The sequence below is a fragment of the Ictidomys tridecemlineatus genome, chromosome 3, assembly GCF_052094955.1.
Source record: "Ictidomys tridecemlineatus isolate mIctTri1 chromosome 3, mIctTri1.hap1, whole genome shotgun sequence".
Taxonomy (NCBI): domain Eukaryota; kingdom Metazoa; phylum Chordata; class Mammalia; order Rodentia; family Sciuridae; genus Ictidomys; species Ictidomys tridecemlineatus.
Window position 1 is genome coordinate 86,107,518 of NC_135479.1, and position 25,920 is coordinate 86,133,437.

The 25,920-nt window shown below is 42.9% G+C and overlaps 1 long non-coding RNA gene across 1 annotated transcript in view; it reads left to right on the forward strand.

Moving 5' to 3' along the window:
• LOC144375850 (uncharacterized) overlaps window positions 1-25,083 on the forward strand; it is a 71,508-nt gene extending 46,425 nt beyond the window's left edge. Inside the window, exons 2-3 of the long non-coding RNA XR_013435701.1 lie at window positions 17,563-17,674; window positions 24,991-25,083. This is a non-coding gene — a long non-coding RNA (uncharacterized LOC144375850). The remainder of the gene's footprint in view (window positions 1-17,562; window positions 17,675-24,990) is intronic.
• Window positions 25,084-25,920: the final 837 nt, after the last annotated feature.

Genomic DNA, 25,920 nt, shown 5'->3' on the forward strand with positions numbered 1-25,920 from the left:
GGTATTTTCAGTATTTGGGACACAGTTTGCATTCTTTTCTGCAGAACCAACTCTTGTTTTCAATAAAGTTTGAATGGGTTAAGCAGAGTACCGCTGTGTAATGCTGTAGTTTTCTGCTTAAAACAATTTTCTTTTAAAGGCTTTTACAAATTGCTGTACACACACCTTCAGGCTGCGTCATTAAGCTACCTCTTGAGGTTACTGTGCACAAAGAAGATAATATAAGGAGTGAACCTCTGAAGGCGTGGACCAGCAGGAGGCACAGCACACTTAGGAGGGGTGAAAGGAAGGAGCCCTCAAAAGTGTCATACATATGCATGCATCTGCACGTACATTGACACACTCACATGCACACATTCTGATGCACACAGGCACACTCTGATCCATGCATGCACATGCACCACCCTCACATGCACATGCATATGCAGATGTACTAAGCCTACATGCATACTCGTGTACAATCTACCTACTCACATCTACACCCACACACGTTCACACAAACTGGGCCAGTGTTCATATACGCTTGTTCAGATGTAAGGAGAATATACAAACATTCGTGCTTATCTAAATACTCGGTGTTATGGTTTGGATATGAGGTATCTCCCTCTGTTAATGCAGAAATGTTCAGAGGTGATCTAACATTGGATTGACCCATAATAATTTGAAAGAACTGGCTGGGTGGTAGCTGTAGGCAGGTGTGGTGTGGCTGGAGGAAGCAGGGTGTGCCTTTGGGGTTTATATTTTGTACTGGGTCTTACTCTTCTCTCCTGGCATCCATAAGCAGAGCAGCTTTCCTTTTTTATCTGGAGGAAAAGCAGAACCATAATGTTCTGCTTCATCTCAGGCTCAGAGCAGTGGTGCGGGCAGATCACAGACTGAACCTCTGAAACCATGAGCTCAAAATCAACTCTTTCTCCTCAGTTGTTCTTGTCAGGATTTTGGTCACAGCAATGAAAAGCAGACTAACACACCCACGTAACTGCAAACATCTTCACTCTCATTATTCACCCCCTCACATCGACACCCTCACACTTATGCACGCTTATGCATAAACATGTATAAAAGACACACTCAGAAACAAATCTACACACACACAGGTTCAAGTTGACAAGTGCACTTTTGCCTTTCTTTGTTATTCAGAGGTTTGAAGTGATCGTTTATGATGGAAGCTCTTCTATTCCACCATTGCTACCCTCCTTGCTGTGTATAAAAACCAGATCAGACATGGAAAGCTGAATAGTCACCTATGGCTATTAATCTTGTCCTGGGTGTCCTAATAGGCAGCAGGTCTATTATGGTTCAAACCCAAGGGACTGTTTTTTTTTTTTTTTGCAGTAAATGTTATCCCCAGAACCAAAATCTAAACCTCGAGGAGTAAAGTTTTGCAATCTCTACTCCCTGGCTGGAGAAGGTAAAGCAGAAGGAAGCCCTGGGACTCTCCCAAGGCCTTCCAGGGAGGTCAAAGGTTGTTGAGCACAGCCCAAAAGGAAGGTGCCTTGAAACCATGACCACTAGTTTCAAGCTGAAGTGACTTGTTTGCTTGACACTCCCAGGCAAGGATGCTTGTTTTTAGTTTCTAAACATTCTCTACCATTAATGAATCCCTTAATCAAACTCCTTAATTGTGTCTTTCATTATCCAAAAATGACCCCTGGAATAAAGCTCCTTACATTGTTCAGAGGTAGTAGCTGTACATTTTGCATCTCATTTATCAAGACTTTCGTGAAGCAGTAATTGTGTTCATGTTTCATGAGCCAAGCATGTCCTGAAACTGCTGGCGATGTAATTGTTCTGAGTACTATTCCATTGCTGCCAGTCTGAGTGACAGCAAATGAAGCTGATTGTACAAGTGAGATTCTGCTTTCAGAGAGGAAATTAACAGTTTGCCTAATGCAGGTCCCTTCCCTGGAAAGACCAGATTTACATTTATGTTTTCCTCTGGACAACAAGGGCCTAAATTTAGACCCTCACATCCTGACATGTCCTGTGCAAGTTCACATCATGGAGGGCCTTGAGTTGTGGCCAAATCCAACCTGCCCCAGTCTGGGAAAAATCCCTTACCCTGAGCCTCTTTTTAACCTTTCCTTCCTAGGGGCTTTGGAGGAGCTGGGGATATGCAGTTGCTTTTTATCCAGGACACTTTCATGACTTTTGGTTTTCAGGTCTGCATTCGAGAAGTCTGGATATTACAACCCCATTCTACCAAGTTAAAAATCTGAACAAACAGAAAAATCAACACTTCTTCTCAGATATGTAAAGACATAAGCTTACAGGATCAAATGTTGACACCAAAATGGGAAAGACCCATAAGTAAATACGGGATCACAACTCCCCAGAGAAGAAAGCCAAGAGCAGCGACCTTCAAGGGAACCAGTCCAATGTAAGGAGACCTGAGACTTAACTGATGGGTTGCTGGAGGCTCAATGTGGACAAATCCAAGAGGACCCAGTTATGGGGGTGGGGAGGCTCTGACACTTCTGTGAGTTTCATCTTCTGGATCTCACAGTGAGTACTGGAGGAAAATCCCATCAGGTTTCTGGCAGAGAAAAAGAAAAGGAACCATTTTGAATAGAGCCACATTCTGTTCTTCTTAACAACAACAATACAACAAATTCCACAGGGATTTTTTCAAGAGACCCAAATTTCCTGGGATCCTACTGGAGTCAAACTGACATGGTAAATGGGAAACACCCTACTCCAGCCTCCTCTAGCCTTCCCTTCCCCAACTGTAGGCCCTCTAGCCTTCCATTTGGGAGAAGGTCAGTGTGCCAGTCCAGCCCCCTAGAGCCATCCTGTCCCACCAAAGGGAAGCTAAAGAGCATGTGAGGTCTATCCAAAAGACACAGATCTAGCCATAAAGCTACACAATGCTTCTTCTATCTAAAAACCTCACTAGCACATCACTAAAAGATTATTATTTTTCACCTGGTATATCAGGTGTAGCTTGTTGAGAGCCACAGCTGAAGGGGCCCCAGCAAACTTCCAGCTGCCAGCAAACTTCCAGCTGCCAGCTGATGATTGGCTCACAGCTGCCCCAGCAAACTTCTAGCTGCCAACTGATTGGCTCCTCATTGGTGATGCTCATTGGGCTGTTTCCCCGCCTTTTCAGACCACAGAGCTGCTCATTGGGGGACTTTTTTTTGGCTCTGCCCACACAACCCAGCCAATTGGCCTCAAGAGCAGGAGGAGTGGGGGAGGTGGAGAGGCTTGTGGGAAGCCGGTGGTGGCAATTGGGCTCTGAGGGTTTTTTCCTGAAGAGCTGTGTGGTGTGGTGTGTGTGTTCTAAAAATAAAGTTCGTTTCTTTTGACAAGTGGCTCCTGAATTGTGCCCAGCCAGACTGCGGCAATAGCTGTCAAGAAAAACATACATGACATACTAAAAGGAACAAGAACAATACAGTTTGAAGAGAGATGGTAAGCACTAAAACCAGACTGATATACGGCATGGATGTTGGAATTATCAGAAATTTAAAACAACTATGATTAATATGCTAAGGGTTTTCATGGATAGACAGTGTGCAAGAGAAGATGGGCATTTAAACAGAGAGATGGAGATTCTAAGGAAATATAAGAAGACTTGCTGAAGATCAAAAAGTGCTGTAGTGGAAATAATAAATTTCTGTGATGGTCTTATTAGTAGAATAAGACTGTACACAGCGGAGGAAGCAATCTCTGAGCCTGAAGCTATCTCAGAAGAAACTTCCAACACTAAAAAAGGACTGGGAGAGAGGGGAGAAATATAAGAGAATATTCAAGTATTTTGGGACAATTATCAATAGTATCCTATATGTAATGAGAATGTTAGAAGGGGAAGAAAAAGTAGAAATGTTGATACAGAAATGACATAATTTCCTCCAGTTAACATCAGACACCAAACCGTGGATCCTGGAAGCTCAAAAGCACACCAGAAAAATCCAGAAAAACTATGCCTAGGTATGTCATTTCCAAACTACAGAAAAATCAAAGATAAACCAAAAATCCCCAAGGAATTCAGAGCTGGGTGGAAACAACTTACCGATGAGCAAAGACAAGAATTACATCTGACTATGACTTATCCTCAGAAATCGTGTGAGCTGAATAATAGAAACAGAATAAAAGGGCAGTAGCTAGTCGCAGGTGGAGGGAGTGGGAAATGTGGAGATGTTTGTTGGACAAAGCTGTAGGTTGTAAGATGGATCGGCTGAAGGACTATAATCAAATATTGTGTTGTGCACTGGAAAATTGCAAAAGGGTTCTATCAGAGGTGCTCTTAAGCACAAAATATCAGGTTGCTTTCTCTCCAGAGTTCTTCCATGACTTTGGGGGTGCTCTTAGACACAAAAAAGAATAACTATGAGAGACGTGAATTTTCTTGATCATGGCTATCATTTTACCACCTTATATAAAGTTCATTTTGTACAGTTCAAATATGTACAATCAAAAAAGGCATCATGCAATTAAGAAGAGAGTGAGGTACTTTGTGTTAAAAGAGAGCAAGCCCACCAACCTAGAATCTTGAACCTGTGAAGGTATCCTTCAAAAGTTAAAAAGAAATTAAGATTTTCTCAGAGAAGCAAACATTGAAGTGATTTCCTTACATATATTTGGTCTGTTTGGAGTTCCTCTTTCTTTGTGATTCAGCTTTGGAAGGCTGTATGTTTCTAGGCTTTCACTCATTTCTTCTCCATTATCCAATTTGTTGATATATAATTGTTCAGATTAGTATTTGAGATCTTGTTTATTTCTGTGGCATAAGCTGCCATATCGTCGCTTTCATTCTGATTTTGTTTATTTGAAGCTTCTTTTGCTTTGTCTAGATAGGTCTAGATAAAGGTTTGTTAGTTTTATATATTGTTGTAAAAAACCCTCCAAGTTTTAGTTACATTGATTTTTCTATTGTTTTTCTCTTTTCTATTTGTTTATTTCTATTGTAATCTTTGATATTTCCTTCCTTCTGCTAATTTTAAGTTTAGTGTTTTATTTTTCTAGTTCTTGAAGTTTAAGTTTCTTTGAGATCTTTTATCTATTTTAATGTAGGTATTTATCACTATAAATTCCTTCTTAGTTCTGCTTTTGCCCCATCCCAAATATTTCAGTATATTGTGTTTTTATTTGCCTTTATATATTTTATGACTTATTTTTAAATTTCTTCTTTGATACATGAGTTATTTAGTAGTGTGTTATTTAATTTACACATAGTTGTGAATTTTCTGATTTTCTTTGTTATTGATTTCTAGTTTTATTCTATTGTGATTAGAAAAAATATTCAATATAATTTCATTCTTAAATTAGTTAAGACTTGTTTTGTTATATAATATGTGACCTACCCTGGAGAAAGTATCACGTACAATTGATAAAAATGTGCTGCTTTTGGATGGACTGTTCTGAATATGTCTATTAGATTTATTTGATCTGTAATGTTGCTCAAGTCTGCTGTTTCCTTATTGATTTTCAGACTGGATCTTCTGCCTGTTATTAAAACTGGGATAATGCTTTCTATATTTTCTTTTAGTTCCATAAATATTTGTTTTATATATCTTGGTGCTTTGATGTTGAGTGCATACATATTTATAATTGTTATATCTTCCTGATGAATTGATCCTTTTATCATTCTATAATGGCATGTAATATTTTTTAATCTCTTCATTATTATATGTGTGGCCTTACAAATAATGTTTCCTATAGAAAGCATTTGGTTGGCCCTTATTTTTTTTCCCATTCAATCACTTGGCATCTTTTCATTGAGGAGTTTAATAATTTAATTATTGACAGAATAGAACTTTCTATTGTCATTTTGTTAATTGTTTTCTGCCTTGTAGTTCTTTTGTTGCTCTTTTCTGTTATTTTCCTTTGTGTCTTATTGTTTTTTGGTAAGGAACGTGTTTTGATTCCTTTTTATTCTTCTATGTATAGGTATTTTTTTGTGGCTAACCTGAGGCTTATTATATTACACTTCTAATGGAATATTTTAAACTGACAGCAACTTTACTCCAATCATATACCAAAATCTTACATTTAATGTTCCTTATGACACAACTAATATCTTTTTCTATTGTGTCTTCATTGACTAATTTTGTAGTTGTTATTCTTAGTACTTTTGTCTTTTAGCTTTTATATTAAAATCAATAGTGATTTTCATATCATTAGTATTACTGTATTGTTTTTATCTATATATTTATAATTACCAGTGAGTTTTATAATTTAATATGCTTTCTTGACCTATTTAGTTCAACTTGAAGAACTTCCTTTAACATTTCATGAAAGGCAGGTCTTGTGGCAGTGAACACCCTCAACTTTGTTTGTCTTGAAAGGTCTTTATTTGTTTATAAAAGACAGTATTTCTTTGTTTATAAAAGATAGCTTTATTGAGGATAGTATTCTTAGGTGTCAGATTTTTCTTGAAGAACTCTGACTATACTATTCAACTGTTTTCTGCTCTGGAAAGTTCCTTCTGTGGAATCTACTGATAGTCTTGTGGATGGTCTTTGTGTGTGATGAATTGCTTTTCTCTTGTTCCCTTTAAAATTCTACCTTTGAGAATTCTGGAAAACATTTAAAGAATTGATACTAATCCTAATCAAACTAATTCAAAAAAATGAAAGATTAGGGAACAGTTCCAAATTTATTTTATAAGGACAGAATTACACATATACCAAAGCCATACCACACATATACCAAAGCCATACTACAAGAAAAGAAAACTACAGGCTAATATCCTTGATGAATATTGGTGCAGTCTTCTCCTTCTCCTTCTTTATGCCTGGGATTGTGCATGCTGAGCAGGTGCTATACTACTAGGTACATTCTTAGCCCTGGGAAAAACCTTCTTGACATCGATCTAGGCAATGCTTTCTTGGATATAACAGCACAGGTAACAAAAGCAAAAATGGACAAGCGGAACTATATTGATTTTAAAAGCTTCTACATAACAATAATCAATAGAGTAAAAAGGCCACCTACAGAATGGAAGAAAATATTTGCAAACCTTATATCTGATAAGCAGTCAGCCATCCCAAATATATAAGAACATCCTGCAACTTAATTCAAAACAACAACCTGGTTTAAAAATGGTTAAAGAACCTGAATAGACATTTCTCCAATGAAAGCATACAAATGACCAACGGGTAATTAAAAAGGTATTAAATATCATTAACCATCAGGGGAATTCAATTAAAAATGATAAGGGATCACCTCAAACCTGTTTGAAGAGCTATTATTATTATTATTATTATTTTTTAAAGGCAACAAGTGTGGGTGAAGATATAGAGAAATTGAAATACTTGTACACCCCAGGTAGAAATTTAAGATGGTATAGCCACTATGGAAAACAGAATGGAAGTTCCTCAAAAAATTAAAAACATAATTAACTATTATTTGTTCCAGCAAACACACTTCTTAATATATACCCTTGGAAATCAGGGCCTTAAAGATATCCATGTTCAGTTGATGTTATTCACAATAGCCAAGATATGGAAACAATGATCAAATATCCACCAAAGCAAGTGTGCATTGCAGGTAAATGGGTAAAGAAAATGTACTTACAGATATTCAATAGAATATTATTCAGCTTTATAAATCCTTCCACATAAAACCACATGCGTGAACTTTGAAGGACATTATGGTAAGTGGAACAAATTGGTCCAGAAGGAAAAATACTACACGATCACACATGTATGTGGTACTAAAATACCTCATGAAGACAGAATGAAATGGAAGTTACCAGGAGTTGGGGAAAGGAAGAAATGAGGAATTATTGTTCAATAAGTATACGGTTTCTACTATAAAATGTGTAAAATATAGAGGTCTGCTATACAGCATGGGGTTAATAGTTAACAATAATGAATTGTACATTTGAAAATTTAGGAGAGTGGATCTCAAGGAAAATGATCTTACCACTCAGACACAAATATACACACACATGCCCAAACACAAAGGAGGCAGAGGGGAAATTGTGAAAGGAATGTGTTTATTACTTTGATCATGGTGATGGTTTCAAGAGTGCATGCACTATGGTCAAGGCCATCGATTTATATACACTAAATATGTGAAGTTTTCATTAGAAAAGAAAAGAATTTAAAAACATACTCTTAGTCCAAAAAATGATTGAGGGAATTTCTTTCCAGAATATGTGTCTTGTAAGAAATGTCAGAAGAAAAGTTCTTTAGAGAGAAGCAAAGTTATGTAAGTCTGAAACTTGGATCTATATAAAGAAAGGAAGAACACTGGAGAAGAAATAAGTGGAGGCAAAATAAAAACTTCCATCTTTCTTATTCTTTTAACTGATTCATGTAAAACAGTTTATTCAAAATAATAGCGTCAGTGTATTTGGTTAAGTATAAGTGAAAGAATGTCATTAATGATACAAGAAATGGAAGATAGAAATTAGGATGATTTTGTTAATGTAAGTTACTCCCATGAAGCAGTATGGTTTTATTTGAGGGTAGACTTAGATCAGTTGTAAATGAATATTGCAAATTTCAGGAAAACAACTGAAGAAGAAGGAGAAGAAGAAGGAGAAGAAACACAAATGAAGTACTAAGAAAGGAGAGGAAATTGAATCATATAAATAGTTGATTAAAATTCCCAAAGGCAGAAAAAGTGTGAATAAAGAACAAGGGCAGGGGGCTCGGGTTGCGGCTCAGTGGTAGAGTGCATGCCTTGCACAACATGAGGCACTGGGTTCAAACCTCAGCACCACATAAAAATGAAATCAAGATATTGTGTCCAACTACAACTAAAAAAATAAATATAAAAAACGAACAAGGGCAACAAATATAGGCCTTATTAATCCAATTATCTCAGTAATCACTTTGAATGACAGTGGGCTAATTGCCTCAATTGAAAGAGATTGTTTGAGTGGATTAAAAACAATCCCCAACTAAATTTTTTCTATAAGAAATCCACTGGAAATATAAAAGCACATATAGATTATAAGCAAATGAATATGAAAAGACATACCATGGCATAGCTAACTAAAAGAAAGCAGGTATGGCATATAAAATTTAGACAGAAAAGACTTCAGAGAAAGGTTTGTTATCAGAGATAAAAAGGGTCCTACATGATGGTAAAGGGGTTGGTTCTCCAAGGAGATAACCACAATCCCTTACATGGGGGCTCCTAGCAGCACAGTGCCGAAGTGAGGCATAAGCTGATAGAACTGCAAAGAGGTATGAATGAACCCACTACTAGAGTTGAAAACTTGGACCCTTCTCTATCAAGTTTGTGCCTTTGCAGGAAGAAAATCAGCAAGGGCCCAGTTGAACTCAACAGCACCATCAACCAACGGGATATAATGGACATCTGTAGATTAATTCATTCAACAACAGAATCCACATTCTTTCCATTCCTCATGCTAGACCACGCTCAGGGCAATAAAGCATATGTTAAATTTTGGAAGAATAGAAATCATACAATATTTCCTTTCAGCCACCATGGAATTAAGCTGGAATCAAGAGCAATACCTAGAAAATATAAAATTACTTGTAGCTTAAAACAACACGCTTCTAGATAACATTAAGGTCAAAGAAAAATCATAATAGAAAATTAAAAATAAGTTGTATTAATTGAGAATAAAAATACAACTTATCCAAATTTGTGGGATGCAGTGGAAGCAATATTGAAGGGGGACTTAAGATATTGAAGACATAAATTAGAAAAGAAGAGAGATCAATAACCCAAGTTTTCATGTTAAGAAACTAGAGGGAAAAAAGAGAAAATCAAATCCAAAATATGTGGAAGAAAAATCATAAAAATGAGAGCAGAAACCAATGAAATTGAGAACAGAAAATCAAGAGGAAACCAACAAAACTGAAAGTCTATTCTAGGGAAAGATCAAAAAAAATTGATAGGGCTCTATAGAGACTAAGAAAAACAGAAAACAAAATTACTAATACCAGAAATGAAAGAGGGAACTACAAATCCCAGGGATAGTAAAAGAATAGCAAAGGGGTGCTATGTATAATTCCATGCCCAGAAATTCTTAGACAAAATGCACCAATTCTTCAAAGACACTATTTGCCAAAATTTACCCAATGAGATACAATCTGAATCTGTTAAAGAAATAGAATTAATAACTAATAACCTTCCCAAAGAGAAAGAACTCTGTCCAGACAATTTTGGTGAATTCTACCAATGTTTAAGAAAGAAAGTATAATAATTCTCTATGAGTTCTTTCAGAAGTTGGAAGCTCAGGGGAAATGTTTTCTAGCTCATTCTAGGAGACCAGCAATGTGCAAATAGTAAAGACATTACAAGAAAAGAAAAACAGAGACTAATAACCCTCACCATCACAGGTGCCAAAATCCCCAACAAAATATTGGCAAACCGAATCCGAAGATGTGTAAGAAGGATTAAATACTATAGCCACGTGGGATTTATCCTGGGTATTCAAGGATCACTCAAAATTTGAAAATTAATAAACATAATGCTAAAGAACGGGCTAAAGAAAAACATACAATTTTATCAGTAGAGTTTTTTTTTTTTTACAAAATTCAATATTCATTCATGATTAGTGAAGTAGGTACTAAAGGGTAACTTCTCTACAAGAAGCCTATAGCTAACATCACGCCCAATGGTGAGAAACTCTAGGCTTTCACACTGAGATCAGGAATAAGACAAGGAGGTCCCTTCACCATTGAACAGAGCCTGGCACTCAGGGTACCTCATCCTATAATAGGACAGTCACAGTGAACTCTCAAGTGTCCCGGTCACCGTTCTTCATATTCCTTGTCAAGATAGTACCCATGACAGAGCAGCATCTTGAGAAGAAAGAAGACTTTGGGGTCTCACTGACCCTGGCTCCCACACTACTACTTCACTTCCCTGAGCTCCAGACTCATTCCTGCAGACACGAGGATAATAAAGCCCCCTCCTGTTTGTCTGGTGGAAGATGAGGATGAGGCCTGACTTTGGTGCACCTGGCTGGTTCCTCCACACCTGTACATCATTTCTTTGCTCTCAGACTGGGCTTACCTGCGAAGCTGAACCTCACCAAGGTGTGGGTGTAGGGATTTTCACTCAACGGTACCCTGGAAACACAGGAAGTTAAAAAACACTCGTGCCTGAGTCTTTGCTACAGAGGTTCTGATGTAACTGGTTGTCTGTGGCCCAAGATCTGGATTTTTAAACTCTTGTTCGGTGTTTTTACTTTGAAGTCCATCCAAACAGCATTGGTTTACCAAAGTATGACAACTTTCCCCCGATGTGCTTTTCTCCAAGTTCTGAGTGAGGACCCTGGGAGCCTTAGCCCATGGGGATGTGTAAGGGCACTTCTGTGCTCTGATGAAGACCAGGAGACAAAGAAGAGGAGGTCATCCCTTCACACGCCCACCCCAGTCCCAAAGGCAGTCGCCTCTGCTGTTCCAGAAGGCCGGCCTTGGCTGAGGCATCTGAGCTGGTCTGATGCCCGACTCCCTACCCACGCTCACATTCCTCAGCTGTCACGGATTTATCTTCCTGGCAGCCTCAGCAGCCAGTTTTTCACAGGGTGCTGTTCCTGATGGGAGGCGCACACACCTCCATCCACCAGGGTACCTGTAGCCTTGTCACGTCTCCTCTTCTCAGCTGCCCAGCATCGGCCCTCCCTGGATAGAGGGGCACTACACCCCCTGTTTCTTCATTCCAGGCTTAACCATGATGTCTGCCTTTGGGTTGTGGAAGACCCAGCTAATTTAGGTCAAGTATCTGAAAGCTATGAAGTGACATGAGGCAGGATTTAATAAAATGACCTGGATGGAGACTGGCATGTGTGACAGGAGGTATCTTGGGTGGATGGGTGGGTGGGGTCTAGGGCAGCTTAAAATTAAAACAAGTCATTGGGCTGTGGCTGCAGCTCCACGGTAGCGCGCTTGCGTAGCACAAGTGAGACACTGGGTTCCATCCTCAGCATCACATGAAAAATAAATAAAACAAGTCATTGTCAGAAATCTGGGACAATTTTTGGCACTTCGAATTGGGTTGGTCACAGATGTTTAAACAAATCCTAGGTCTGAGCCTGAAATACAGGGACAGAGCATCTCAAAGTGCTGGTTCCTTCCCGACTTCCCAGCATGATCTCGGATCTGCCCACAGCAACCTATGCTGGGATCGGGATGTGGAGGGGGAGAAGGACATCCTGAGGGCTAGACACGTTACCTCACTTTACAATGAAAATTCTTCCCCCATTCTGAATCAGATTCTAAGTTTGGGTTTGTGTCAATCTTGGACATTTCAAACAGGTCATCCCAAATGGCTTTGGAATCCATGAGTGCAACATCCACAGTCCTACATGAGTGACAGAGTGTGCGACAGGTTCATCCTGATGTGTTCAGGGCCTGACCATAGCAGATACCTAAGTCAACATTTGGAGGAATCGTGGAGGGTACCCGAGACATGCCAGGACAGAGGTGCAATGGCAAGGTCTCTCGCTCAAGCAACTGATACTGGTTAGCAGGGCACTGGGCTGAAAATCAGCAAAACCCAACAAAGTCCATGCCTCCAGGCAGCTCCTAGCCCCGAGAGGGAGAAGGCAGAAGGCAAATTGTCCCAGACATCATCATATGGATACATTTTTCAAGGTGGGATGGAGAAAGGATATTAGGGAAGATCCTGGAATGAAGGATGAAGTGGGAATGACTTAGGCCAAAAGAGGAATTGGAATTTTCTTTGTCGAGGGGACAGTTTCTGTGAGGGTTGTGAGATGTCGAGACTGGATGGGTCCTGCAGGTTCCTTGTGTCCAGGCACAGACAGCGGAGGAGGAAGTTGGCGAGACAGGACTGGATGGCCTCAAAGGCCTCAGGTTGGGATCTGACCTGGAAGAGAGGTGTCATGGACAGCCAGCTCTGTCATCAGGACTTCTTGTGCAGGCTGCAGTGCTTGCTGTCACCCAGAGCCCTTCACTCATCTTGTACCCGAGGCTCGAGAGTCGGCTTGTGAGAAGCTCCCTCTCCCCATTGACTTAATCAATGTGAGGCTGCAAAATGAAATGAGTCGAAGCTGGTTAATTCCTCTTTCCCTCCATCTAGCGGACTGCCAGAAGAACCGCACACTCACGGTGAGTGGGGGGTGGATGGTGGACACCCTCCTGGACAGGGCTGAGAGCAATTCTCGAGGAAAGGGGCAGCAGGTACCCATTGCAGCCAGGGTTGGGTGCATCTTCCCGCCTCTCGCAGCACCTTCAGCCCCATCTTGAGGACCCTGGGAGCTGGTGAACGGGTGTGCATTTCATACTTCTTATCCCTGTCTCTCCAGGAGGGAGGAGCCTGTTCTCTTTGGCACCACAGTCAGGAGAGTACTGGCCAGGGAGGTATCACCCCTCAGGAGGGCTCCTTCTTTGATCCTGAGAAAGCCTCAGTATTCCTCAGGATCTGAGGTTCTCCAAGTGGGGTCTGGGGTTTCTAGCACATGACACACACTGGGGAGGCCCAACACCTCTGCCTGGCATGGGGAGCAGGAGCCATTTAATTTTGCAACCTCACATTTCTTAAGCCGATGGCTCTCTTCTTAACCTCCTGAGTTAAGACCTCGGTGGCCGGATGTACTTACTGTGCCTGTGCTGTCTCTGCCCAGTGATGGCAGTTTTCATTTTTGTGTGCCATGTTTTGATCAATTCGTTGTGCTTTTTTGGAGAAGTGCCATCCCGGGCTCTGTTGGAATGAATTCCATGGTTGATTATTGGTACCCGCCATGGCGGAGGGAGGGAAGAGGTTCATGTCTAATGGCTGTATCCTTGAATGGACAGTTTTGAAGGTCTCTTTCAGCTAAGGCATCAGTAAAACTCTACCTAAAACTTTCCCAGACTCATTCTTCTTCCCTTTCTTTCTCTCAGGAAGATTTATTTTTTAATTCCTATTCAATTCCATTGGCAGCTACAAAATATAGCTAGTTCCATTTTTGTTTTCATATATTACTGGACTTCAACGATATTATGCAAAGTCGTTACTTACCACATCCTCAGGTAGATAATAAACTCCTCCAGGGTAAGTCCTCTGCACCGTACATTCTCTAGAGGGCTTCCTACGCAGATGGCTGCCTGTTGAGGAGGATGTGGAGAGGCCTTGATTTGATTTAATTTTATCTGCCCATACAGGATTCGTTGTAAGTTCTTGGCACCCTCTTGGTTCTGGCCTGCAGACTTGATTTATAATTTAGACAATTATCATGGATGCTCTTGGTGCTCTGCCAAGATCTCCCCCATTTACCTACATAGGGGTCTTTGCAGCGGCAGCTCATTGGAGATATTTTTTTTGTGACATGGTCTCTCTTGATTCTTGAGATGACCCAGGAAGTTCAACACTTCTGAATCTTCTAGCTTGAACCTCCTAGGCAGCTCCTGTACACAAAGCTAGCTCCCCAATTTTTTATCAGACCTGAGGCTACCATAGTTATTTCTTTAAATAGGGTCACTGTTGTGCATTTACTGAGCATATTAGTGCTAAACATGGGGGAAAGAACTTCAAGTCAGGACTGTTGAGGGAAATGCAGGGTGTACAGTCATGGTGAGATCTGATCTGAGGTGTGGATAATCAGCAAAGCTCTGCTACGGGTTCCCTGGGAAGTGGTGGGGCAGGCTCTTGGGGCTGATTTCTGGGGGTGTAGATCCTTTTTTTGTCTCTCAAGGAATGTCCTAAGCTGGTTTTGTCTGCAGCCACACCCTCCTCGTCTACCCCTCTCTCTGCTGAGAAAGCCCCTGATTCAAAGAAATGGGACTGCCCAGTCCCCTCCATCAGAGGTGGATGGCCTACAGGAAGGGCCACCCGTGTCACTGTCTTGGAGCCTGTTGGGTCCACATGGCCCCACACTTTGACGTTTGCATTGCTGACAGTCCTCACATTCCCTGTGTGTCCCCCTGCTGTGGGCCCAGGAAAGAAGAATGCTACGGGAATGTGGGCAGACATATGACCCCCGCTCCCCTGCCTGAGGCCTGCAACAGCTGTGCCCCAATTAAGCATCCTGGTTCAGAGGAGGCCACTGACCCTGGGTTCTTCACCCAATAAGTCCAGTTCTTCAGGAATGCTGGGGATTTCACACAAGGCCCCATGGAGCTTTGGAGCTTTAGAGGCACACCCTGGCAGCATGGGGCGGGCACTGGGTGGCCACACACTCTGAGCCTCCAAGCCTGGGAGGGCAAATGACAGCTTCCCCTTCAGGTAAACTGTAGTAGGCTGGGAGTGAACTCTGTCATTCCATAGCCAGTCACCTTCTAGAGGGCTGTCATGATGAGGCCCTCTTAGTACTTACTTCTTTATACTCCGTGTCCAGAGGAACTTCCTCTCTAACCTGAGATGCCCTACAGTAAAGCTTACCAAACTATGACCCAATGGACCAAATGTGGCCCGCGACCCATCTTTGTATATAAAGTTTTATTGGAACACAACCAGGTCTGTTTCCTTGCATGCTGTCTGTGATGGCTTCAGGCTACGGCAGCAGAGCTGAGTGCTTGTAACATTTACTTTCTGGCCTTTAAAGCCTGAAATATTTCGTATCTGACTCTCTATAAAAAAAAAAGTTTGCTGAACATGGAAACCAACTTAGCACCAGATCCTATGTTGATACTTGAATAGGGAAGGGATTGATTTAGGGAGAGACTTAACCAAGAGCTTTCTCTCCTACCAGAAGCCCCTTCTGGGAAAATAGGAGCATATGGCAGAGGAAAAAAACCTTAGGCTGAATGTTCCTCCCAGAGAATTTCTGGTGGGCCCTGGTTGTTTAAGATGTACCCACATAAATAGGTTAGAAGCCAAAGATGTTTGAGAAAACCCATTCCTTCACCTCTTCTTGAAGATTCACAAAGAGGGCTTTGCGAAGTCCCTTGGGTAACAGACTTATTCACTTTGTTTAACAAAGTCTTTCTAAGGGAAATTGATTTCAGAAATTTCTTTCTTTTTTTTTTTTTAACGTATGCACCTCAAACATAACCCACAGAATCTAGAAACGGATTTGGGAAACTATAGTCTAAAAGGGAAAGTAAATTTCATGAAATGTAGGAATCATTTGTTCATTCCAGAGCACTCTCACTTAGTTCTGGAAGGGGCTGGCGAGACCCCTGGAGCAGCCTTCCTTGAACAAGGCAGCATCTGTGAGGGTTGCTCAGTCTGGGGTTCCAAGAGTTCTCTCTGTTTTCTCTTCAGTGGCTCCTGGCCAGTGAGTTGGGGAGAAAAACCAAACATTGGCGTTCTGGAGGATTAGGTTGGCTGGATGAGAGAAACCTGTACCAGAGGTCATTTGGGTCCCCCTGTTCCCGCTTCCCATGTACTCTCTTCTCAGCACCAGCCATGCATATAAAGCATGCCTCTACAGAATGCCCTTGGCATCTAGGCAAGGAGAAGTGCAGGCCTCATGAGGACAGAGAGACCCACTGGAGAGAATCCCAGAGACCAGCTGGAGCTGCGAGCCTACCCAGGCCTCTTGCCAATCTCTCTCTTATCTCACTCGCTGGCGTGAGTGGCTGGGAAATAGGGGGGACAAGGAGATGCCTCTCTCCCCGGTACCTCTGGTGGGAGTTGGGGTTGGACATTGCTCTTGTGGGCCAGGGCTCATTCACACAGAGAGATTGAGGGAAAGGCACCCCCTCTAGCGAGAGAGTTCATGAAGGCACAGGGGGTCTCTCAAGGAGCTTGGGAGGGACGAAGGGAGCCCCCACAATCTGGTGTCCTGGCGTTCCAACCCTGCTATGTGAGTTTCATCCTGGAGGCTTTTTCACATTCCTAGTCAGCAAAGGAAAAGCAAGACAGACCAGGCAGAAGTGGGCCAGTCATGAGAACATATGGAAACATGAGAACACGGGCCGGAAAAGGAATTCCGGGACAGTCCATCACTATGGGCTCAGACCTGGACACAGTGGAGATTAGAAAGAAGAGATGCATTTATGAGATGGAAAACGAGCCATTCTGGGAAGCCAAGTTAAACCCACTGAGAAAATGAGCAGAATGACTAACAAGTAATTAAAAAAAAATGAACAAAGCAGCCTGGAGAATCTTTTTTATCTGAATCAGAATAGCAAGGCTTTTCAAAGGGGAGATAATTGAAGGATGGCAGGGCTGGGGACGCTGGCCTATCCCAAACTGCTGGTGGGGATGAACACTGCTGCCACATTTCTATAGTTGCTACCCTTTGACCAGATGGTTTCATTTCTGGAAATCTGTCTAAGGGAATGATCCGACGCGGGGAAGAAAAAGCTTCATGAACAAAGAGGTTCAGGTCATGCGATTTACAGCATCAAAGTATCAGAAGGCTTCTCCATGCTCAATGACAGGGGAAGGGTGAATTAGATGAATACCTGCATCCAGTGGAGGATCTTATAGACTTTAAAAATCATGCTGGTAAAGATTTTCATACAGTTTTTGATACAGAATTAAAAGAAAAAGGAAAGTACACAAACATCTGGTTCACTTATATCTGTATACCATGTATCTATATGTCACCATGATAGATAACAAAATGTTTACAAAATACTTTTATGGACTGGGGATATAGCTTGTGGTAGGGCATTTGCTTAACATGCACAAGGCCCTGGGTTCAATCCCAGCACTGCAAAAATGGGGAAAAACATATTTGTAAATGGTTGGATTGTGAATAGTTTGTTTTTGCTTTTATGTATTTTTCAGATTTTTTGCTGTGATCATACATTATGTTTATCACCAGAATTGTTGAGCAGATTCAAGTGTTCAGAGAGGGGAAAGGATACAGCCCTGAATAATCCGATGCTTCCTGGAAGAGGTGAGAATCGAGAAAGGCCCCATTTAAAGTGACCAGTGCTGCCACATGAGGTGCACCTGGTGGGTGTGACTCTTCCCACTTGACAGCCAGGGAGCCAGAGTCCTGGGGTAAATATGTCACTCGAGCTTGTGCTGCCAGCTTTCGTAGTCAGGAGGAGAACCCAGCTCCCGATTCTGGGCACGTGGACTTTTCATTAGGCTCAGCTGCCTGGTGACCAGAGGAGCCCGTGGGCATCTGCTCATTATCTCTCAGCCCTCGTCCTCTGATTGCTTATCTGGAGTGACTGCAAAAGCGAGCCTGGGATGCCTGCCCCTGGCCAGGCTGGCTTGCTCCCTCTCCCACCGTGTCCCGGCAGACATTGCTCCAAATCACTGGGGCAGCTGCTCCGAGCTGGCATCTCTGCAGAGCCTGCGATTCTCAGGATCACGGAGACTAAATCCCCGGCAGTACGGGGGGACAGAGACACAGTATCTGCTCCACACAGCAGTGCCTCATGCAGGGGAGGATCTGCAGGCACAACTGCTATTTTTTTTTTTTTTTTGGAGCAAACACCTGATCAGATGTGCATTCTGGGTTATTTGAAGGTGTCCCAGAGAAAAACAGCAGCTAGGGCTGTGGCCAGGAAGCAAAATGTATCATCAAACAACCCACAGAAAAAGAGTGGGTCCCTTGAGGTGAAGCATAGGAACCGTGGTGTCAGACATACTTGGGGTTGAGTCCTGCCTCAGCCACCTCCAGCTGGGGTGTCCTTGCCGAGTCAACAAATCCTTCCGAGGCTTAATTTTCCTTACCTGTCAAATGGGCATGATGATACTGACTCCTCAGAGGGAGAATAAGCAGCATGAAAAATGATGTTCCATAAAGATTTGCTCCAACTCAAAAAGTGGTGACTTAATATTTCGACAAGTATCTACAATTTTACCATCAGATATAATTGGACAATATTTTATTTAATTTAAAATATATTCCCACTGAACGGTTCACCATGGGACGTGGAGGAGTAGTTTGGGACAACTGGAGCTATTTAAGAGTCTTCATGAAGCTCACGGTGGTGGCTCTTAGAAGGAGAGTGTTGCTAAGCAGAGGACAGGGCAAATGGGAAGATCAAGTGTTCCATGACCCTGAGCTTTTTCATCATCAAGAGAAAAGTGAAGAGATCAGGGTTGGGCCGTGCTCCAGGGCTGCACCCATTCCTATCCCCTGTCTCTGCTGCCTCTTTCCCCAGTTGTAGAGGCCCCTTGGCCTCCTTGACTCCTGTTCTTCTTCCAGATCTGCTCAGAACTTCTCTTCCTGCTCCACCCCTGCTTCTCCATACAGAAGTCACACGTCAATCAATACTCCCTTTCTCCCCTCTGCCTGCTCACCTGTCCCTCTGTCTCAGAGGCTGTGTAGCATAACAGCAAAAGCAGTGGCAGCCACAGAATCACACAGTTTCTGTCACATCAGTTCTGGGGCCAAGGGAAAGTGACACACAGCTCTGAGCATCAGTTTCCTCATATGAACCTGTGAATTGTACTGACCACCGTTACCAGCCCTGAGCACTTACTGTGTGCCAGGCATTCTGCAAAGAGCTATAAAGACATGATTTCCCTGCATTTCTATGTACGTGAGGTAGGCACTGGTGGGCTGGTAAATGGTAAATGTTTAACAACTGGCTCTCTCTCTCTCTCAAAAAAAAAAGCCAGCCAATGAGTAGTTTGCCAGTTCTGTGGTGTACATGTTTCCACCCACCATGGTTAATCCCAACTTTCTAACTTGACATCAGTGACCAAAGTGGGAGAGAGACGTGCACAGCAACTCCCACAGAAGCCAGCATCTAGCATACCTCTGGAACAAGGGAGGAAGATGCCATTGCTCTTAGTCTATGGGTGAGAAAACTGAGCCTCAGAGGCCTAAGTGACCTGACTGTCACCCAGAAGTGAGGGCAGAGCAGCACTCTCTCAGGCTAAGGACGTCTGCTTCACTCCACCATGGGACTCTTAGGAGGATCTTTATAACCAGGGTGCTCTTGACGTGGCCTGGTGCCTCGCAAATAGTGGAGGATCCCAATGGCGGCTGCTATTGAAATCATTGTCAATGATAATGTTACCAGGCTTGGAAACTTCAGTGGAGACTCTTGGACTGTTCCTTCCATCTCTGTACCTTCCTATAAGTGATTCAGATCTTTACTTATTTGCCTGATGAGGAGAGTATTGGAAAAAGTGTCTCCTCTATTAAATAATGACCTCTGTAGCAGCCAGAGGACAGTTTGTTATTTCACACTACTTTTACACAAAGTTTTAGAAACACATTCAGGAGGGTCCCATGTCCATTCGAAATGGAATGGTCAGTCATCCTGGGCTGGTCCTGTGGAGTGGAGAGGGAAGGGCAGAGCTCATGCTTCCTTGGTGGTTAGAAACAGAAGTTTCCAGGGAGTCTGTGTTTTTGCTCTTGGACACTGATAGAGAATGTTTCCCTCAATCCAAGAACAAGTCCGTGAAAGTGCCCCATACATGCTTGAAGTCCCAAATGCTTCGAAGTTAAGAATGCAGAGGACAATGAGAAGGAGAGGGTGGTGGATGTGGACTGAAGGTTCCGTTGGGAATCACTAGGGGAAAGGCTGAGGGAACCATGGTGTTCATGTATGGAGGGATGGGTGGAAGGATGTAGCTTCCTTCAGAGCCCTGGACCAGAAGTGGGGTTCATGATTTCCCCATGACAGGACCAGCACTTTTTCTCACATTTTCTCTGGGAGTAGCTTCTTCAGGGACATCAGTCTCAGCAATGGCGAAGACTTGGGAAGTCCAAGCAATGGTGGAAACAAAAAAGCGAACACCCCAATACTAACATTATGGATCATGTGCTTTTATCCTCCCAGACACACTATGACATAGTAGCTAATTTGTATCTCTGCTTCATGGTCCAGCAGACTAAGGCTTAGGAGGTTCAGCAACATGTTCAAGGCCAGGCTTTCTGCTAAGGGTTCACAAGTCTAATATCACATTGGATTCATCCATGTTGGTGGTGCTATTGGTTTTCCTTTTGACTTAAATGGACTCACAGAAGTTAAGTTGAACTACTCAGAGTCACAGAGCAAACCATGGAGGAGTGAATGGCCACTTCAGTGTCCTTAACTGCAGGTTGGCACTCATAATATTTACCCCATAAGCCTGCCTGGACAACCTGAGATTATTACCTGCCTGAGACCTGGCCTCTAGCCCGACTTCTGGAAGTATGCTGCCCAGCATTCCACCTGTGGCTTTGGGGAGAAAGGTAATTTCGTTTCTCAATATTAAAACTCCAAAAGCCATCGCATTGCTTACAGATAATACACAAATTCCTTCTCTCTCCTTCTCAGAGCATGTCACATGGGCAAGAAACTGTCATTTCTTGGTTGGTAGCATCATTCCAGCCTGGAGAGAGGAAAGTCAAACATTTCTCTGGCCTCTGGACTCTTTCACTTAACCCACCATGGATTATCCTAAACCTACAGTAGTCAAATTTCTGCACTGCCAGCCTGTGTTCCTAATGGCTGGTACCCAGGACTCTGGGGAGCTGGAAAAGTGAAGGCTTCTTTTAAGGAAAAGGGTGGACCCTCTTTTTATTGCTACCAACTTTATTTAGACCTTCATTAGCTCTTGTCCAGGGATGGCTACACCATTTGTAGCATTCAGGGAAAAACAAAAATGGTGGTGGTGGTGGTGGAGGAACTGGTTCCATAAGTAAAGAATTTCAAGAGTGGCAACAGAGATTTAAATCAAAGCGTGGGCCCTCCTAAGTGTGGGGCCCTGTGTCAGTATAGTCATATGATCATGAAACCACCCACTCTCATCTAGATTATGGCCATCGCCTCCTTGTTGGTTTCCCTGCCCTTCCTCTCAGGTGCCTCTCCAAGCCATTTTCCATGCTGCATCCACAGTGACTTTCCTTGATGGTTGTTCTATCTAAATCATGTCCTGAATCACCCCTAAGGGAGTGAAGGCCCATATGTACCTAGCAGGTGCTCTGGAATGTTTCCCTCCTGACCTAGGCTTCTCAACCTCCACACCATTGACACTTGGGCCAGGTCATTCTTTGCTGTGGGAGCAAGACACAGCATCTGTATTTGGCAGCATTCTTTGACCTCTACCTGCTAAAGCCAGTCGCAGCCTCAGCTCCTCACTTCCTCTGCAGCATGATACTAAACAATGTCTCCAGACATTGCCAAACGTCCCCTGGATGCAATACAGTAATACCCAGCTAAGAGCCACTGCTTTAGGTCCAGAGACACTGAGCAGGGGCAGAGCTCGTGCAATGCATGGGCAGTGCTGAGGAGGAAGCCACACACCACCTATCCCTCCAAGTCAGACTCTGGTTGGGTTTGGCTCAGTGGGGGCTGTGGGAGTGAGGTTCCTGACATTTCTTTCTAACTCTTTCATGAAACCTCAACATCCTCAGATAAAACCTCAATTCTGACTCAGGAACCTGTTTTACAAAACCAGTTTCAACTTTCAGCTCTTATCATTCTTGCAATATCTCAAAGGATTTTAGAGACTGCCCAGGCCAGGCCCATTGCCTATATTACAGATGAGGAAACTTAAGTCCCAAGAGGTGCCATGATCTGTTTAGTGCAGTGGACATCACTTGCTTTTGCTGGCCTAGTTTCCAGACCTCTCACATAAGGTAACATGGCTGTTATTTTCTCTGAGAGACCGCTCTAAACTTTCAAGTCATGTGGGTGGGCTTGAGCTTCTTGCTTTGTGGGTTATCACATGACCCTAAACTGGCCAATCAGAGTGGGACCTGGGATTTGTGCTGAAATTCTTAGGAACAGGGTCTCTCTTTTTTTCTGGAGTTGCTGAGTTGTTCAGAAGGAAGTCTGGAGATTTGGGGCCATTGTGCAGGAAGCCCAGTGAAAACAAGGGTTGTGTGGAGCCAGGCAGAACTGAGGGATGGAGCACTGGGGTCCTGCGGGCCTGGGTGAGCTCTGAGTCTGCCCAGGTCTGTATGTAGACCAGCTGTTGGCCATTTGCAGCTTTGTGAAACCATAAAGTCCTTCTTCTCTCAATCAACTTGGGGCTTATTTATAGTAAGGTGCTGCTCAAAAACGATTGTGCGGGAGCTTCAACATGGCCAGTCATATGCATGATGGCTCCAGGAATCGGCCTTTGCTCCTGGTGAGGATCACAAGAGATAGTGCCTAGTGGCATAGACTTACCATGCCACTGGGCGATTTCTTTACCACTCATTAATGCATTCGTAGGGAACACCCACCCAGAGACACAGCAAGGAACAGGCCTCATAAATCTTTTAAACTGACATGAAAGAAAGGCTTTGATTTTTCCAAATCCAGGGTAGAAAGGGTAGCTTCTCTGTTTCAAAAATGTTTATCTTTTAAGCATCTTCAGGCCTTGAGTTTATCAAGTGAGTCTTACTTTCGCCATTAAAACAAGCTGTTGAAAGCAGCCAGAATGGAGATGTGTTTCTCTTTCATTTTGCTACCCAACGACGCTTACTTAATGAGGTTCCTCCTTGGTAAGGCCAGATTCCTCCGGCCAGTGCTTTGGCCTTTGCATAATCTCATCTGGTTTTGGAGTGGCTTCCATCAGATGGGAGAGACAGGAAAATAAGTAGAAAATTATTCTACAGGGCTGTGTGTGGCGGGGGACTATGTGAAACCAGTGGTAGTGTGCCCAGGCCAATGTGGGGATCAAGAAAGACTTCCTGGATTGCACCCAATCTTCTCTTGATGGGCGTTCATATTTTCCAGTCTTCTGCTACTAAAAACAATGCCGCCACAAATAATTCGGGCATGCCTTATTTTGTTCAGTGTGTGTTCACGTGTGGGGTAGATTCCTAGAGGGGAAATTGCTGTTGGCATTTCCAGTTTTGTCGCTCACGGCTGATGGGCTTTCCATTACAGGTGTGCCAGCTCCTGCTCATCTGGAGCGCAGGTGTGCCCGCCTTCCTGCTCCCATCAGCAAAATGAGAGATGGAACTTTTTGATGTTTGCCAGTCCACTAGGCAAAAAAATGTCATTAGAATGTTCACTTTTTATTTAAAAAAAAAAAATATATATATATATATGGTATGCCAACTGCTATTTTAAGTGTTCCAGAACTATTTCTCTCCTTTTGGGGGCAAAGATCACTTGTTTTCGTCTTTTTTTTTCTGGGGGCTCATTAGATATTAGGATTAGCCCCCTGTCTGAACTGCAAATATTTTTATCACCTTATACTCTGTCTTTATTTATTTTTTAAATTTTATTAGAGCTTTATGGTTCTACATAATAGTTGGGTTCTTCTCAACAACTTATACATACATGGGAGTTGGTCTCTGTCCATGATCCCCCACCCCCAATTTTCTCTCCTTGTTCCCTCTTCTCCTCCCTCCCTCTCTTCTACTTGACTTCCTATTACATGTTTATTAATTTATATTTGATGGTCCTTTATATTATCCTATATATTCTTCCCCCTTTCCTTTATTTTATTCTAGCTTCTGAATAGGAGAAAAAAAATTCGACCTTTGAGTTTCTGAGTTTGGCTTAGTTCACTTAGCAAAACAGTCTTCATTTCCATCCATTTACCAGCAAATACCATAATTTCATTCTTTTTTATGGCTGAGTAAAACTCTATTGTGTTTATATACTACAATTCCTTAATCCACTCATCTATTGATAGCCATCAGAGTTGATTCCATAATTTAGCTATTGTGAATTATACTGTTGCAAACATTGAGGTGGCTGTATCACTATAATATGCCAATTTTAAATATTTTGGGAAAATACTGAAGAATGGAATAGTTGGGTCACATGGTGGTTCCATCTCTAGTTATTTGAGGAGTTTCTCTATTACTGTTTCCAGAATAGTTGTACTAGTCCACAGTGCCACCAACAATGTCCAGGTGTACCTTTTCCCCCCAAATCTTGCCAGCATTTATTGTTGTTTGTATTCTTGATCATTGCCATTCTGAATGCAGTGAGATGAAATCTTAGTTTAGTTTTGATTTGCATTGCCCTGGTTGCTAGAGATGTTGAACTTTTTTTTTTGTACTGGGAATTAAATCCCAGGCACTTAACCATTGAGCCATATCTCCAGCCCTTTTAAAGATTTTATTTAGAGACTGCTGAGTTGCTTAGATGTTTAGTTGTTTAGTTGTATAGGGCCTTGCTAAGTTGCTGAGGCTGGCTTTGAACTTGTGATCCTCCTGCCTCAGCCTCCTGAACACTTGGATTATAGGCATGCACGATCATGCCCGGCTGTTGAACATTTTTTCATATATTTGTTTATCATTTGTGTTTCTTCTTTTCCCCACCTGTCTTTATTCTTGATGAGCTCCTGGTGTCTTGTTGCCAACAGTACCCAGCAGGAGGTGGGCCATCCATGGTACCCAGCAGAGGTGGAGGGAGCCCTAACGTTTGGAGGTTGAAATTGAACGAAGAAATCGAGCAGGTAAATCCTTAGTAGGTTCCAAGAATTCCCCTGGAGAAAGCTGCCACATAACACTGCAGAGGCAGGCAGCCCTGGGGTTGTGCCTTGGTGGGGGCTGGGAAAGGAAAGCTGTGTTTATTCAGCCTCTTACAGAAAACTCCCCTTTCCAACACCCCTGGAGCCAAGTGAAACCGATATCCTTGAAATAGGCTGAGGCAAGCAGAGGTCATAGCCCCAAGCCCTGGGCCAGAAATAGCAGGACACAGTCTTCAGACAAATCTGGTGGGGGACAGTGTGCAGGCAAAACGGACTAGAGGCAGCTGGAGGTGCAGGTGGGTGGCAGGTGACTCATATGTTACCACTGCCAGCCCACATTTGTCACTGTTCACCATGAGCCAGGCCCTGGGGACACGAAGATCCTGCCTTCGAGGAATTCACAGACCAGATGAGTGAACAGATGATGTCAGAACTGTGTGACAGGAACTGTGGCAGAGACAGCAGGAGGAGGCCCGGAGCCCCAAAGAGCGTGGCACAGTCTGTCTGGAGAAGTCTAAGAAGACTTCCTGGGTGAAATGGCATCTGAGCATTTCACCCAGGAAGTCTTCTTAGACAGACAGGCAGTAGTTAGGAGTCAAAAAAGAGTGCACCAGGGACAACCAACAGGTGGAGGGGGGATGGAGGGTGAAGTCCTAGAGGGAGAGAAAAAAATTGTCCTTCACCCAGTGTAGCCAGAGGGCAGGTAGTGGGAGGGAGTTGATGGAAGAGGTAAGATGCACCACCCAGGGGATCTGGAGCAGATCTCGAAGGAGAGTGTGAGGGCAGAGATGGGGAAAAGGACTGAGAAATGTTGCACAAATA